Consider the following 18,133-nt stretch of genomic DNA (forward strand, 5'->3'; position numbering starts at 1 on the left):
GGGGGGGGGGCAGTTCTGGTCAGGGTGTGTTCTGCTTGCACCCCCACCCCATTCTCTACAGTGCCCACCATTCCCTATTCGACCAGGATACATTTTCTGACCGAAAATGACCTGCCTCACCTCTAAAGGCAGGCCTGTGAGCTTGCCTCACCCCACTTCAGACTAGCAGGTGAAAGGATACTCTCGGGTGGGAAACAGGAAATGATCATGTTTAGCACCAACCGCACATGGACACACATTCCCCAGGGGACGGTTTCCCGGACGCCTGCAAGGGCGAGCACGGCTGCCCAGCCTCCTTCAGGGCCAGGCGATCTTTTGTCGGCGCCAGGTTCATCCATCACCTGTCTGGTTCTTGTTCCTGGCCCCGGCCCGTCAAGCCAGGGGTGCGTGTTCTCGGCCCCGCACCTCCAGAAGGAACAGTGGGTCATCACAGTTTCCCCTCCCTGGCACGGTCCCGAATCCGTGGTGGCACCCTGGTGGCCAGCGCTGACCCGGACCTCCGTGCCCGGCCACGAGGAGCAGGATGCCCTGGGCTCAGCGCGACAGGACAGATGGCAGGTGTGAGGGCAGGAGTGACTCGTTCTGCTGGGCGGGGTCACAGAGAACGACAAAGAGGAGATGTGTAGTTTTCCTACAGCTGCTGTGGCAAATCACCACAACCTGGTGGCTGACAACATCAGAAACGTAAGCTCGCGCTGCCTGGAGGCCAGAGGCCCAGTAACTGTGTTGCCAGGGCCCCGTTCTGGGCCCTCCGGGAAAACCCATTCTCCGCCCCCTCCAGCTTCTGGCGCTAGCCCTTGGCGTTCTTTGGCTTCTGAACTCACCGCCCCAATCTGCGCCCTCATCTCCGCGTCGCCTTCTCGACCCTCAAAGCTCCTCAAGACTCCTCCTGCGGCAGCCCCAGTGGAGCAGCGGTTTAGCGCCGCCTGCAGCCCAGGGCGTGATCCTGGAGACCGGGAATCGAGTCCCGCGTCGGGCTCCCTGCATGGAGCCTGCTTCTCTCTCTGCCTGTGTCTCTGCCTCTCTCTCTCTGTCTCTATGAATAAATAAATAAATAAATAAATAAATAATAAATAAATAAATAAATAAATATTTAAAAAAAAAAAAACTCCTCTGCCTCCCTTATAAGGATACGTGTGATTGTATTTAGGGCCCACCCAGATAAACCAGGATAAACTCCTCCTACAAAGATCCCAACCGCATCATCCTTTTTTTAATATAAGGTAATATTTACAGGTCCTGGGATTAAGAAGTGAATGTGCCTTTGAGGGGCCGTTGTTCAGCTTACCACAGGAGTCAACACGTGAACTGGCCCTTTTAGGGTGAATAGGAGTTGACCTCATGGCAAAGGGTCAAGGGGATATTCCAAGGCCCAGAGGCAAAGTCCTGGCCCTAGCCTGGGAGCGCAGAGGTCTCGATGATGGAGAGGTGAGAGGCTCTGGTGGCCGGGCAAGACCCCGCCACAAAGGGCTCATGTACAAACTCCAGGGCTGCTGTTGTATCTTGCAGTCAATGAAAAATCATTAGACATTTTTTGGTAGCTGGAGACACCTCAAAACTTTGTTCTAAAAAGGTAACGTTCCCCTTATTCCAAAAGCATTTCCTTTGCCACAGGTAATGGTGCGAGCGCTAATGCTGTTGAGAGAAGGCAGAGGGGACTGCTGTGCTCACAGATGTGTGGTAAGTGCTGTGGGATCCACGGAATGTTTACCCTCCCCCACACCCACCCCACAAGGGCTTATTTGCAAAGCTGTGTGCTGTCTCTCCTCTGAAGGATAGGCTATTGACCAATGTCTAGTACCCTCCTTTTAAAGCACAATGATCTAGGGGTGCCTGGGTGGCTCAGTCAGTTAAGCATCCAACTTTTGATTTCGGCTCAGATTATGGTCTCAGGGTCCTGGGATCAGGCCCCACATTGGGCTCTGCACAGAGTGTGCAGCCTGATTGAGATTCTCTCGGTCTCCCGCCCCTTCCTGCTCTCTTGTGTATGCTCTCTCTAATGAAAATATATATATATTTTTTTAAATAGGGGCACCTGGGTGGCTCAGTGGTTGAGCATCTGCTTTTGGATGAGGTCATGATCCCAGGGTCCTAGGATCAAGTCCTGCAGGGCCCCTCCTTCTCCCTCTGCCTACATCTCTGCCTCTCTCTGTGTGTCTCTCACGAATAAACATAAAAAATCTTTTAAAATTTTTTTTTAAATAAAGCACATTGATATTCCGTAGGGCTCTAGCCAACAGAAATGGGGACTGCTGCAGGAGATCCCAAGAAAAACAAGCCTGGAGAGAGGGGTGGAGAGAGCCATTTGTGATGGCTCCGTTAGACCAGCCTGCTGGGTTTTGTGGGCTGTTTCTCTCGGCCGTCTACAGGAAAGTCAAGGACTCTCCCATCCTCTGGCTTTCTTATTTCCCCAGTAGCCAATGGAGCAACACATCACAGAGCTGAGATTCAGGCCGGAAGGGATGTTGGAGATCTTACTCCCAAAGCACTTCCACAGATACACTCTTCCATGGCCCCATGAAGAACAGAGGCTGACACTCGAAGTTCGCCCATTATGTATTTATTTCCTGTTCCTGACTCCTGGCCCTCTGAAACCACTGCCCTTTGTCCTGTCCAGCACTGACAGAAAAAAGTTGCCAAAATGTCCCTACAAATTTTGCAACCTTGTTTCCATTTGACAGCTAGAAAAGGAAAAGCCCAAAGAAGCTGGACTTATTATTCATGTCTGTCCAGAACCTTAGAAAATGATCCTATTTGGAAACACATAATTAGTTAAGGATCAGGATGAGATTGTTATGAATTAAATCCAAGGCCTGCCCATATTTGCACAGCCTTAACTTTAGATCCAGAAAGGACGTTTAGGGAATTATCTGGCCAACCTCAGGAAGAGTGTAAGCTCCTTTCTTCAGCACCAGGCCCCGATCTTATCATCTGTGTACCCCAGATGTCTGACACAGAGATGGTTCTCTGGTCATTCCAAATGACGGCAAGACTGGCCGAGTTAGGACTCAGTCTCTGCTGCCTGACTCCTGGGACCGTGCTCTCTCCCACATGCTAAACTGCTTCCTGGTGTCCCTGATCACAGCCAGCTGCTCACCGCCCTTCCAGTCCACACACCATCTTACTTCTCTCTTTGGCTCCAAAGCTCCCTCTCCGTTTCTTGCAGCCACCAGTCTTGCTCCCTCCCTAGGTCCTTAGCCACTGTGTTGTCTGAGGACCATCTCCAAGGGGCTCCCCGAGCCCTTCCATTCGGCCCCAGCTGTCCCCCTCCCTCGGGCCCTGTAGTAGGAAAGACACAACATGGACATAACAGGGACAAAAGCTCATACTTTGAAGCAAACAAGTCCATCAGCTTTGTTCCATTTCATTAATGCACTAATATGCCGGAAGGTCACCTCCCCTTGACACTCACATCACTGCCACACTCACCTGCCCATCCAGTCAACATGTATTTATGGAGTTTGTACACAGTAAAGCCCTGTGTTGGTCACTGACTCAGCCATTAGAAAAACAAGTCCATTTACTCACCCAATCATACAACAAACATTTGCTAAACACCACCCACCACCACCACCAGGATGGCTAATAGGTTCCATTTAGAGTGCCAACACCAACTGATGGACCACTTGTTCTGTGGAGGACTGGGAGGCCTCATCCAGGGCTGGTGGGGAAGAGTGCTGGAATCGATTACTGATGTCTACCATGAGCGCAGATGAGGAGACTGGCAGCACACCTCATTTCTGTGCCAGGCAGTGGGCAGGCGGTAGGCGCTGGCAGTTCAATGATGAATAAGTTGCATTTCCCACTCACAATTTTGTAGTGAACGATTTCATTTCTTTAGAATTGCAGCTGGGGCAGGTGAATGGACGGAGGGTTTCTCAGCTCTCCTACCCTATGCTCTGTGCATTTGGGATGGAAAACAAAACACCAATGTACTATTGTGGTATCTACAAGAGAAGATTCAGAGCATCTTCAATTTACCGGGAAACTCGGGGAATGCGTCTTTAGAAAGCACCAGCACCTCCCTCTCCCCACTATGGCACTGAATTGTTTTACTGCAGATGCTGTTTCCTGTGCTTCTGGCCATGCAGGGCACAGTGGAGGCTGTGTACCATGTGGCCATTTCTTTACTCGGTTTGCTCTGTGGCCCCTTCTGTGACACAGGCAGTGGAACCTATACCTACCCTTTCAGGCATAACACCATGGAGTGAGTAGCATTGGGTCAGTGGGCCTTGGGTCAGTGTCCACCACCTAAAGATGATACAGCTGATAATCACAAAGAGCATGTGCTCTCAGTATTGACTGCCTCGCAATGTGGCGAGTTACCTCCAGTCACACCCTTGTTCCTCTCTCCACACCTGCTCCCAAAGCAGGAGTATCTAGGAGGCGGTTGGCCAAGACAAGGAGCCCTAGTGTGGCTATGGTATTCAATACAATAGCTTATAATGAAGCTACATCCATCTGTGGTATTCAATACAATAGCTTGACTTCTTTAACCTTAATCATTAAATTCAACTGGGTATGTGCTGAGGACCTGCATAGTACTGGCTAGGCACCATCATGTGAGAAAGGAGTACAGAGGAAAGATAAGGCAACTTGCCTATTTGCAAGGTGCTTATATTCTAATTGGAGAGACAATTACCACACTTGGGGTTGCACAAATATCCTGATATGGCTGGGCCCTGAGATACCCATTTGTTTTCCTAAAGGAATAAGAAACCCAGCACCAAAGACTGAGAGAGACCCTGCTTCTCTTCTCATTTTGTGTTGTCTCCCTAGCAGATCACATCTGTCCCCATGGCTTTCAGAACCATCCATCTATAAATGTAAATAATCCCAATATCTTTATCTCTAGCCTAGATCTTTCATCTGAATTCTTAACCCAAATACCTAATAGCCTTCTTGAAATTGTCTCTTGAACACCTCACAGCATTTCAGTATTAATACATCCAAACCCCTTGCTGTTCCCCCACAAATCTCCTTTCTTGGTCATCCCCAGCCCATTAGATGGCACCTACAACCTGTGAGTCGTCTTTTTCTTCTCCTTTCTTACTTTCTCCATTGAGTCCATCACCAAGTCCTACCAATCCTCCCTCAACAGTATATCTTGAATTGGCCACTGCTGTTCACCTAGACTGCCATCACCCGCTTCCAAATCCTATCCAGCACCCTTTACCTCCAACAAGTATCCCATTTCCATTTTGCCCTTCAACCCTTAGACATTTGCCAAAGGGTTTCTGTGAAATGTAAAAGTGCTGACAAGGCCATGAAACTTTGCATTCAAGAAACTTGTGATCTCATTGGGAACCCAATAGAAATGGATATGGATATATGGGTAAAGGTAGAGATAGAGACAGGGATATCAAATAATACACAGCCCCATGAACTATGGCCTGAAAAACCTATTCCATTTACCTCTGTCCAACTAAATTTGCCTTATGATTTTTGCTTACTCACTATGTCTTCTTACAGCTCGTTGCTCTTCCCTCTGCTGCTGCTCCTTCAAGGCCAGGTGACTCCAGCTCTCTGAAGTCTTCTCCAGTTACTTGAGACCCCTCAGACCTCCCCTTTCCTTAATAATGATTGGGATTTAATTAAAATATATCACCTACTACATGGCAAGGGCTGTGCTAACACCTTACCTGATCCTCCCAATCACACTATGGAATTAATGCCATCATCAACCCCATTTTTGATATAAAGAATCTGATGTTTGGAAACATTTAGGAAACTTACCTAGAACATAGTGAAGGGGCTGGAATTCGGACCTAGGTCCATGGGATTTTGAAGCCCAAGCTCTTAACCACTCCTAACTGCCTCTAAGATCTGTACAGCAGTTAAAATCTTGTATCACACAATTTCCTGCTTCTCCATATGCTCTCCTGTGTGGCTACATCTGTACCTACAATGCCTTGCTGAGCTGTTGTGCTATTAGAGGGAAAGATGAGGGATCCCTGGGTGGCGCAGTGGTTTGGCCTGGGCCTTTGACCCAGGGCGCGATCCTGGAGACCCCGGATCGAATCCCACGTCGGGCTCCCGGTGCATGGAGCCTGCTTCTCCCTCTGCCTATGTCTCTGCCTCTCTCTCTCTCTGTGTGTGTGACTATCATAAATAAATAAAAATTAAAAAAAATAGAGGGAAAGATGATATGTTCGACCCTCCAACCAATGGGCAATAATAAATCTGCTGTCTTTATGAAGATGAGAGCAACAAGATGCTGTAAGCTTTGTAAGCACCTGTGTTAGACTCATGCTTCTCTATATGTGTAGGTAGCAGTTCCCTCCCTTTCCTGTCCCTCAAGGCCAGGCTAGCATTCTTCCTCTGTCCTGCAGGGACAACTTATTCAACCAGCCGACCTGCCACCTGCCAGGAGCCTGAGCATATCATCTTCTGGAATGATTTGCTTTCCATTCTCCTGGGCATCAGTGTGCTGGAAACTATGCTCTGCCTTCTTCAAGTTGCCAGTGGACTCTGTAACATCTTCTGTGGTACATGTGTCGGAAAAGGACAGGTCGGTGCTTCTGGAACCCAGGAATTGTCAAGTCATTTCCCCCCGATCTCTTTGCTCTATCTCCCTCCTACTCCAATCCCAACACTCTCAGAGGTAAGCCAGTAACTAGAAAAATGCCTTCTGAAATACAGAACTTCTTTTGACACTTTGGGCTTAATTTTTTTCCAGGTGGACATAACTGGCTCCTGATCTAAGAAATCACAAATGATTGACACATAAAGGAGACTTCCTCAGGTTCTGAAGAACTGGATTTGGTGAATGTCAATCCCCAGAGTTCTGAGAAGCTGAGAAAACAAAAGAACAACAACAACAACAACAAAAAACTTTCCTTCTAGAGTAGATTTTTATAAAAAGATAAGGGTTTTGAAAACTTTATCTTCTTTATTAGAATCAATATTGTCATTTCCCTCAAATGACATGTAAGAATGATACACAATGCCATAAGACTGTACAATAATAGAATAATAAATGATAATCTAACAGTAGGTGTTTAATATATTCATTACTATATCCCAGGTTCTGTGTTAAGTACTTTATCTACATTATTTCAAGTAATCCTATAAAGGAAGTGTCATTTTAACACCATCTTAAGATGAGGAAACTTCGTCAAAGAGGTTTAGTTACTTGTCCAAAGTTAATGAATCTAAGTTTTGAATTTGAGCCTGATTTCAATATTTATATGCTTTAAAAAATATATTTTATTTATTTATTTATTCATGAGAGACACAGAGAAAGAGAGACAGAGACAAGCAGGCCCCCTGAGGGGAACCTGATGTAGGACTCAATCCCAGGACCCTGGGATCACATCCTGATCCATAGGCAGATGCTCAACCACTGAGCCACCCAGGTGCCCCTCACCATTTATATTCTTAACCACTCTCCAGTGGTTCTGAGTTTATTGCTTAGAGACTAGGTCCATGGATTTTAATAGGTGTTACTCATTCACAAAATAAGGGGTGCGGAGGACTCTGTTGTCAAGTTAATTTGAGATACCCTGGATTAAACAAAGATTAAACAAAGTTTAATACGTTTCTTCACTACAGGACTTGTCAAAACCTTTATAAAGCCAGTATAAGATATTGCTAATCTCCAGGAAGAGCATAGTAAACACATAGTTGCCTAGGTCTCTTTGACCACAAAATCCTTTTCTCCTGGAACAATTTTTATGGTGTTAAGATCCCATGGAGCACACTTTGAGAAACACTGCATAACTCAGTGATGAACTAGAACCTACCTCACTTAACCCATGAGAATTTAAGAGACTTCCAAACCACCAGAGAAGCAGAAAACTATAGGATGAAACAGGTTAAGGACTACTCACCTATGCTTTAAAAAGGAAAAGTAGAGAAGAGAAAGAACAAGAGAAGAGAAAGAGGAAGAGGAAGAGGAAGGGGAAGGGGAAGGGGTAGGGGAAGGGGGAGAGGAGAGGAGAGGAGAGGAGAGGAGAGGAGAGGAGAGGAGAGGAGAGGAGAGGAGAGGAGAGGAGAGGAGAGGAGAGGAGAGAAAATACATTGTGTAATATCTGGAATCAGAGGTTTTCTTGTCAGGTTTCTTTACCGTCATGGCAACAGACATCTGTGGGAGCCCAGGGTACCATACAAGCTATGACAATTACCAAGGAGGCATCAGACAGGGTCTCTGCTTTATAAACTTGCCAACTAATTGATCCTGCATGGTTGGTTGCTTCCAGAGAAGATCTCCTGGACCCCTGCCAGCTCAAGTGGCACTTTTGCCCACATTAGAAAAAGGGCAGAGGATACAGCTTGGCAACGGCAAATTTTAAAAGGCACCTTCTCGTTCAGGTTGATGCAGCCTGTAGGAGTTGCATGTCACCCTACAACCCCACTTCCCCCGCCAAAATTCATGTTTAATAGAAACCTCAGAATGTGACTTTATTTGGAAATAGGGTCTTTGTAGATGTAGTTAGTCAAGAAGCGATCATACTGGGTTAGGTGGACTATACCCCAAACCCAACATGATCAGTGTCCTTACAAAAAAAAAAAAAAGAAGAAGACACAACAGGGAAAAGGCTGTGTGGAGATGGACACAGAGGTTAAAGTTAGGCTGCCACAGCCAACGAATGCCAAAGATTGCCAGCAACCATCAGAAGGAGGGAGTCATGGAACAGATTCCCCTTCTGAACCTCCACACAGACCCAGCTGACATCTTGATTTCAGACTTGTCGCTTCCAGAACGAGAGAGGAAAAATTTCTGTGGCTTTAAGCCACCCAGTTGGTGGTAGTTTGTTAGTCCGTTAGTCTGGTAGCAGGTCTGGGAAACTCAGACACAGCCCCACACCAGGGGACAGGTGAGCAGGGCACAGGCTTCATTTCAATACTCTCCACCTCCCTGCCCCTCCATCTCCGGGACACACTGCCTTGTGTAGAAACAACCTGCTCAACTGAACAGGGTGGCCCTGCTGCTGTCACCCAGCTGCCCTGAAGGCTCCCCCTTCAGCTTCCTGCTACAAATCTAGACACACAACCCCAGGGAAGAGATGTGCCCTGCAATGAGCCCAGCACTGTGCTAGCACCCGATTGCTCCCTCCCTGAGCCCTGACAGCACTCTGACCTCACTACCCCGTGAGGAAGCAGGGCAAGTCTTTAGGACAGTTGGTCCACCAGATGGGATGGCTCTATATGCTATAAGTACTATTTCCCTGGGAGGGGAAAAAAAGCCAAAGCAAAGACCTTTATTAGCTTTTCCTCATTGAAACACCCTCTGTGTAAATTGATGGATTTGGAGCAAGGGAGGAGAAAAGTGTTCTACTTCTGGCAAAAGTCCCTCTTGTGGTTCTTCCTTTGGTGAGTAAAAGGAACTCGCTGTTAAAGACACCAAGACACCAAAGTACAAGCATTCTGCAGCCAGTAAAATGGGTGGAGGGGGCACTGAGCCGCCCTGGGGTGGAGCCCAGCTCATAAAGGCAGCAGAGCTCTGCTACAGTGCTCTGCAAGTGGCTTTGGAGGGAGGGAAGAGTGTGGGGCCAAGCATGAAATGGTCATGATCAAGCCACTAAAAAAAAAAATGAAAGATAAAAGTGTTTATTGCCAAGTAGAAAATAACTCTGAAATTAAGTAGGTTTTCAAGGCTGACCTAGGTCTAGTCTTTAGCTGCTCCACACTTATTTCTTGAGTTGCCACTATGTGCCAAAGCAAAGTGCCTGGAGAAAGGAAGGATGAAAAGGCTCTCAGTTCTGGAAGAAAAAGTTTAAGTGGAGGGAAAATCTCACTGCACAGCCACCCCAGAGGATTGGCCGAAATGGGGGAAATTAGAAAATTTCCACTTCCATCTGTCTTCGAGCACATCTCATCTTTTAAAATTCCTCACCCTCGGGATCCCTGGGTGGCGCAGTGGTTTGGCGCCTGCCTTTGGCCCAGGGTGCGATCCTGGAGATCCGGGATCGAATCCCACGTCGGGCTCCCTGCATGGAGCCTGCTTCTCCCTCTGCCTATGTCTCTGCCTCTCTCTCTCTCACTGTGTGCCTATCATAAATGAATAAAAATTAAAAAAAAAAATTCCTCACCCTCTCAGGAGAAACTGATGTTTTCCAGACCACTGTGGACTGATTTTTCTCAAAGTTACCTTCTGGACATTTAAAGTTGTTTTTCCTTCAGTAAAAACTATTCAAAACAATAGTTTTTAGAATATGATAGACATGTTATTGGGAATAAGAAAATATCTCTCCATAGTGAGTTCAGACTCTTCCCACTTTACTCTTTACACCTTCTAGAGTATGAGCATTTTCACATTTTTCCAGAATAAGCAAGGAAAACTGTTATAATGATAAATATATGTGAAAAACTTGGGTTTATCATTTGCAGAAACCCTCTAGAAGACTGCCATGTCTGGTGAAATGCTCTTGAAGTCCTAACCTTTACTTGAGAGAAACGTCAGGGGTCAAGGCTCACCAACAAACCAACCTACACTATTTCTTCCAAGTCAAGTGGTCTGAAATAATTTTAACACAGGGAGGTGCACTGTAGGCTGTGTGTGTTGGAGAGGGGGGCTGGGAATGAAGTTAACTGAAGTAGCTTGAGAAAATCTGGAGAAGATTGTGTTGCCTGGAAACGATAAGGCTAAAGAACAAGGGAACTGTACACCAACTCTACTCCAAAGTTGTTTCTCCGAGAGGTAGGAATGAATGAATCCAAAGCTGCTCTGTTTGTACCCTGGAACTGGATGGTAGGTTGTGGGAAGCAGGTATCTCAGTGTTAAAGAAAGAAGTTTCAGACAAGCAAGGAGGGAGGGCTAGAATGACCCACGTAGTACTGGGCCACAGTCAAAGACATCAGTGTAAACTCATGTTTAGCTTCATATAGATGCAGATGGGTAAGTAGAAAAATACAAATCTGTGGATACGTAAAGATTATTATCTATCCGTGTGTTTCCTGGCTCTGTCTACCAAGAGAACTAGAAGCAGTGACCCTCCAGGAGCAATGAGCATACCCATGCTCATTTTTATTTGCTTTAAATAATATATGATTTTTACATTTAAAATTCTATTGGATTTATTGAGTTAAGAAAGAAAAGAAAAAGGGAAATGGGCTTCCCTGATTAAGAGGCTTTGAGCTTCTCCACCTACCCCAGCAGCAGTCTAGAAAACCCAAATCATCCATAATTTGAGGTGGACTCAACTAGCTGGGCCCGTGTCTGAGCATCGTCACAACCAAGAGACACAAGGGCTCATTACGTAGGCTTCCTCATTCAGCCTTTTCCACCAAGGTAGTGTGCTGAGAGGGGCTCAAAAGAAGTTAGTTTAGGTCATAGAGACAATATCCATGCCCCCTGACCCCTGAGAAACCAGCAGCAGCCCTAAAGTGACTGAGAATGCAGGTGCAGAAATATAATCCAGTCAGACCCATTCCTTTGCATTGGATGCTTTCTTGGCCTACCATCATGTGCCATCGCATGTCTGCCATCCCCTCTGACCCTGCATGCAAACAATACCCCAAGGATAATTGACAACCCCCTGATTTGAGCAGGTGACCCCTCCATTCCCATATCCCCATTGTCACACCCACCTTGTTCACATGCCAGATTCCTCCACCTGGCTGTGATGCAGGATAGGACTGATTTCTCTGTCTCCCCAGTGCCCAGGGCATGACAGGCTCTCCACAAATCTTTAGTGAATGAATACATGAAAGAGTGAATGACCGAATATTCCAAATCTGCCAAGGAGTTCTGGAAATGTACATATACCACATAGTTTATACAGACTGAATGCACAGCTCTTTGAAAGTCACCTTCCCTTTTTTCATCTTCCTCTCTCTCTCAGCACCCTGGCCCAGTGGATATAGGAAACAAAGCCAATCCGAGAGGAGTTTTATTTTGCAACTGTCGGCAGAATATATTCCATCACTTGCTATCACCCTTCAGCTGAGGTTCATGTGAAGTTCTTGGCATGAGCCATGCTGTTCTAGATGCAGCACTGTGCTCTTGTGATTTGTAATAAAAATATATATCTTTTGGTCTCCTAGAGCTCCCAAAAAACCCTTAGACGCGATCAAGGCATCTTTTGTTACTCATAATGAGCCCCTTTCAAATCACACTTAAATTTATGTTAATAACATGACTTTTGGAAAACCCCTAAGAATGGGGACTGTCAGGTGAACCAGCCACATGATTAGAGAGTTGGACCTTTCAGCACTACCACCCCGACTCTCACCTCCAGGGAGGGCAGAGGGGTTGGAGGTTGAGTCAATCACCAGTGGTCAGTGATTGAATCAACTGTGCCTGGGTATGAGCCCTCCACAAAAACCCAAAAGGACGGGGCTGGGAGAGCTTCTGTGTTGATGAACACATCAAGGTACTGGGTGGGTGGCACACCCAGGGCAGGCATGGAAGCTCCACACCCCTTCCCACATACGTGCGCTACAAATCTCTTCCACCTGGTTGTTGCTGAGTTATATCCTTTATAAGGTCACCTAGCAAATAAACTGGTTTCCTGGGTTCTGTGGGCCAGTTGAGCAAATTAATCAAACCAGAGAAAGCGTTGTGGCAACCTCTGATTTTAGCCAGTCAGATGCACAGATGCTTTCAATTGGCACCTGAAGTTGGAAATGGCAGGGAGGACAGTCTTCTGGGACTAGAATCCTAACCTGTGAGACCTGATGGTTTCTCCAAGTAGATAGTGTCAGGATTGAGTAAATTGTAGGACACCCAGCTCCTGTTGCAGAATTGTCTCATGTGGGAAAAGCCACCACACAATCAGTACCAGGATACAGCAGTATTCAGAGTATTGGATGTAGAATAAAGGAAAATAATAGAATGTTTTTTTTTTTTTTCTTCAGCATAGGACACAAAAATCCCATGATGGTAATGTCTGGGATCCTTGCAAAGGCTGGATCATTTGCAAAGCCCTATACCCACACGGTCGTATCTGACCCTAAAACAGTTGCATCAATTGTCCAGGAACAAATGGTGATCCCTGTTTTACTGAGAAGGAAACCAAGGTTCAGAGGTAGCTGCCCAAGGTGAGGCAGAGAGGAGGTCCAAAGCTGACCTTCTGACTCTAAGTCCAAGGGTTTCTTCCATGGAATCTTGCTGCTTGTATCCTCATTGAAGAGATAAGGCCAGTCAGTAGAGAGGAAAGAACGAGAAGGCTCTGTGTGGTGGGCTGGAGCCATAAGGGTAGCCTCAGGAGGAGAGGAGCTTGAGCTGGACAAGTGGACCAGAGAGGCCATCCCGGGCTGAGGGCACAGCAGGAGCACAGAGAAGAAGCAGGACTTTTCAGATCCTCCGAGAAGCGCAGTGACGAGGCCTGGTGTGAGGGATAGCGGCTTCACATGATGCACATCCAGGAGGAGAGAAGCTCTGCTATCTGTGAACTTGTGATGAACAAACTTTCATACAAAAAACAAAGGGCAGCCCCGGTGGTGTAGTGGTTTAGCGCCACCTGCAGCCCAGGGTGTGATCCTGAGGACCTGGGATCGAGTCCCGTGTTGGGCTCCCTGCATGGAGCCTGCTTCTCCCTCTGCCTGTGTCTCTGCCTCTCTTTTTCTCTCTGAATAAAAAAATAAAATGTTAAAAAAAAAAAAAAGCTGAATTCCAGAGCCAAAGTGCTCTTGACCAGCACGAGGTGGTATTAATAGTCATTTTGCTCTCTGACATATTGTTAGGGCATGTTGCTATGTTCAAATAGTTTTGTTTTTTTTTTTTTTGGCTTTTTAAGTTTTTACTTAAGTTCCTGTTAGTTAACTTACAGTGTTACCTTAGTTTCAAGTGTACAGTATAGAGATTCAGCACTTACCTGGTGCTCATCACAAGCATGCTCCTTAATCCCCATCACCTGGGTTACCCATCCCTCACCCACCTCCACTCTGATGACCAGCAATTTGTTCTCTGTAGTTGAGTCTGTTTCTTAGTTTGCCTTTCTTTTTTTCCCTTTGCTCATTTGTTTCTTAAATTCCACATAGGAGTGAAATCATACAGTATTTGCCTTTCTCTAATTATAGCATTATACTCTCTCGCTCCATCCATGTCACTGCAAATGGCAAGATGTCATTTTTTTTTTATGGCTGAGTAATATACCACGTCTCCTTTATGCATTCATCAATTGATGGACACTTGGGCTACTTCCATATCTTGGCTGTTGTAAATAATGCTGCTACAAACACAGGGGCGCATGTATCCCTTTGAATTAGTGCTCTTATATTTTTTGGGTAAACACCCAGTAGCTCCACTGCTGAATCAGAAGGTAGCTCTATTTTTAACTTTTTGAGGAAACCCCATTCTGTTTTCTGCAGTGGCTACATCAAATTGCACTCCCACCAACAGTGCACAAGGGTTCATTTTTCTCCACATCCTCGCCAACACCTCTTGCTTTTTGTATTGTTGATTTTACCCATTCTGACAGTGTGAGGTGATATCTCATTGTAGTTTTTATTTGCATTTCCCTGATGGTAAGTGATGAACATTTTTTCATGTGGCTGTTGGCCATCTGGATGTTTACTTTGGAGAAATGTCTATTAATGTCTTCTGCCCACTTCTTAATTATATTATTTGTTTTGGGGATGTTGAGTTTTATAAGCTCTTTATATATTTTGGATTCCAACCCTTTATCAGATATGTCATTGCAAATACCTTCTCCTATTCTGTAGGCTGCCTCTTAGTTTTGTTGATTATTTCCTTTACTGTGTAGAAGCTTTTTATTTCAATGAAGTCCCAATAGTTTATTTTTGCTTTTGTTTCCTTTGCCTTGGGAGTTTGAAGGCTTTGCTAAGATTATTAAGGAAAGGAGCATCCTTCGATGGAAACAATGGTAGAGATTTTTTTTTAAAGGAGTTCACAAATGAAAAGGAAAGGATCGTGTTGTACATTCTAATGGCTGAAGTCTTTGACAATAGCAAGGATTCTCAAAATCAAAGAAAATTCTGCCACATGTCAGGAGTGCAAACATGTAGCAGCCAGGAAGATATTAGAAAAGGAATTAATTAAATGGAAAGCTTTTGAGTATGTACACAGCTTAAAGGTCAGCATGGGCTCAGAATATGTGATAGACTAATGTAATTAGAAGTCAGCTGCGACGTATTCATTCAGTCATTCCATAATATTTTTTGAGCATCTACTATGTGCCAAGAACCATTCTAGATACTGAGGATAGATCGGTGAACAACTTAAAGTTCCTGCCCTCATGAAGCTTTGTAAGTAAGGAGAAATAGATGGAAAACAATGAACTTATCAAGTGTTAATAAGTGTTATGGAGAAAAATAAACAGGGCAACCGGCTTAGGGAGTCATGATGCGAGCAGGGCAAAGGAACGTTGGTATTTCTACTCAGTGGCCAGGAAGACCTCTCAGATAAGGTGGCTCTGGTCAGAGTCCTGCTAGAAGCGAAGAAGTGATTCTTTGAGATTTACAGATTTGAACACAATGAAAATGCTGCCGATGAAACTTTTTGAAATTTTAAAAATTTAATTTTTGTTTAAATTTTTAAAGATTTTTGCTTATTTAATGTGGGCTGGGGCAGAAGACTCAGGCTGCAAGACACAGAGAGTCTTGTTGGCTCAAGGCCCCTGGAAAATGTTGTCACATTAAGAAGGCCTGCAAGCCAGTCGGGTCATGTGGACACCAGAGCTGGTGGAGTTTTTTCACATACTTACAGAGATTCTCAAGGAGAATTCCTGCTTGCTTTTCTTCTTCTTTTTTTTTTTTTTTAAGACACATTTATTCAGTCATGATCAGACTATTACATTTAGCAATCAACAGCATGGGTGCAAAAAAAAAAATCTACATTAAAACCCTTTGTTGGAATGCTTTACACTTTCTACAGAACAGAAACTAAAATAACCTGTTATACAATTAGTCACAAATACAGTCCTCAAGTTTTTTGCCCATACACATGAGTATTGTCTAAAATATGTCTTCTTTGTAGCAGCTAGGCCCTGCCACCACTGTGCTTGGCTGAGTTCACAAATCTGTTGTAACCTGTAGCTTCCCTGTCACTTCTCTGGCTCTCCTCTCCTGCTAAGCTTTGTTTCCTGGCAGTAATTAAAACCTTCTGCCACTGCCATCACTGCTGCTGGTGCTGTTGCTGCTGCTGCTGGAACCACCATAGCCACCTTGGTTTCGTGGTTTGGCAAAGTATTGGCCTCCACCACCATAGGGGCCAGAGCTTCTGCCTCCAAAATTTCCTTATTTCACGGGTCCAAAATTTGAGGATTGATTGTTGTAATTGCCAAAATCGTTATAGCTTCCACCACCTCCAAAGTTGCTTCCGTCAGGGATCCCTGGGTGGCGCAGTGGTTTAGCGCCTGCCTTTGGCCCAGGGCATGATCCTGGAGACCCAGGATCGAATCCCACGTCAGGCTCCCGGTGCACGGAGCCTGCTTCTTCCTCTGCCTGTGTCTCTGCCTGTCTCTCTCACTGTGTGCCTATCATAAATAAAAAAAAAAAAAAAAAAAAACCAAGTTGCTTCCGTCATTACCAAATCTGTTATAGCCATCCTCACTGCCACCGTATCCACCACCACCTCGACTGCCACCGAAGCCACCTCTACCACTGAAGTTCCCTCCACAACCAAAGTTGTCATTCCCACCAAAACCACCTCCACGACCACCACCAAAGTTTCCAGAACCACTTTGGCCTCTTTGGCTGGACGAAGCACTAGCCATCTCTTGCTTCGATAGGGCTTTCCTTACTTCACAGTTGTGGCCATTCACAGTATGGGATTTTTGAATGACAATCCTGTCTACAGTCGTGGTCGTCAAAGGTCACAAAAGCAAAACCTCTCTTTTTGCCACTGCCTGGTCAGTCATGATCTCAATCACTTCAGTTTTCCCATACTGTTCAAAATAATCTCTTAGATGATGTTCTTCAGTGTCTTCTTTAATGCCACCGACAAAAATCTTTTTCACAGTTAAGTGGGCACCGGGTCTTTGAGAATCTTCTCGGGAGACAGCCCTCTTTGGTTCCACGACTCTCCCGTCCACCTTGTGCGGCCTTGAGTTCATGGCCGTGTCCACCTCCTCCACGGTGGCCTATGTGACAAGCCCAAAGCCTCTGGGGCGCTCGGTGTTGGGGTCTCTCATTACCACACAGTCCAGAAGTGTCCCCCATTGCACAAAATGGCTCCTCAGACTCTCATCGGTTGTTTCGAAGCTCAAACCTCCGATGAAGAGCTTCCGCAGCTGCTCGGGCTCTTTGGGAGGCTCTGACTTAGACATGACGGCGGTGGGAGGGGAGACTTTACCGATGCTTGTTCGGCGGCGTCCAGGGGCAGAAAGCGCTTGCTTTGCTTCTGCTTCAGGCAACTGCCAAAGGAGCAGAAACAGGCCTATTTTGGCAAAAGACACATGATGATACAGTCATCACTAACAGGTGGTGAGTGTGCTTGATTTTAAAGCCAGAAAGTAACTCATATCTCTATTAGGTAGAGCCTATTAGGTAGAAGTGATCTGGGAAACACAAACTTCAACAATTTTTGTCATTTTGATCTTAAAAACCTACCCCATTGGTGAGCTGTGGTGCTGAGAATTCATTTCCTTCCATTTTAGTTCTTCACATTTGCTTTGCCTTCCAGAGACTGGCAGTAAATCTCAAATGCTGTCATTTTTGGACCAGAAGCCATATGCACCCTACACTTTGTCCACAGGGAGCATTCCTTCCAACTTCGAGAGTGCATTTGTCATGCATCTTGCTGGCACCAGCCTGACACAGAAACTCTCATAATTCAAAGCCTGTGGCATTGGGTAATGAAGCAGAAGCAAAGCAAGCAAAACTCTGAAGAAACACAAAACCAGCCCAGCTGTCAACCCAGATGGCCTGACTCATGGTCTCCAATGCCCAGGGGAAGATGGATTGGCCTCTGGTGACACTCACACAAGCCAGATCAAGCACTCTGAGTTGGACTGTTCTGGAAAGAAAATGGGACTCATCCCTTAATTATTTAATATCCTAAGATTCCATCCCCTGTGTTGTAGAACGTGAGCTCTGGGGCCACTACCTGGGTTTCCAGCTCAGCTTTACTACTATGTTACCTTGGGCAAACTGCCTCTTTCCCCACTTCATAGGAAGGTTGTTAGGATAAAATGGAAGCCTACTATGTGCCTGGAACATGGCAAGCTTTGAATCAATGTGAGCTAGTGATGTTATTCCTGCCCCCTCGTGATCTCTTGCCTAGACG

The 18,133-nt window shown here is 45.7% G+C and overlaps 1 pseudogene; it reads right to left on the reverse strand.

The window, feature by feature from the left end:
- Positions 1-15,688: 15,688 nt before the first annotated feature.
- On the reverse strand, positions 15,689-17,202 carry LOC112641951 (heterogeneous nuclear ribonucleoprotein A1-like; annotated as a pseudogene).
- Positions 17,203-18,133: the final 931 nt, after the last annotated feature.

Source organism: Canis lupus, chromosome 21 (genome assembly GCF_003254725.2).
Source record: "Canis lupus dingo isolate Sandy chromosome 21, ASM325472v2, whole genome shotgun sequence".
NCBI classification, from domain to species: domain Eukaryota; kingdom Metazoa; phylum Chordata; class Mammalia; order Carnivora; family Canidae; genus Canis; species Canis lupus.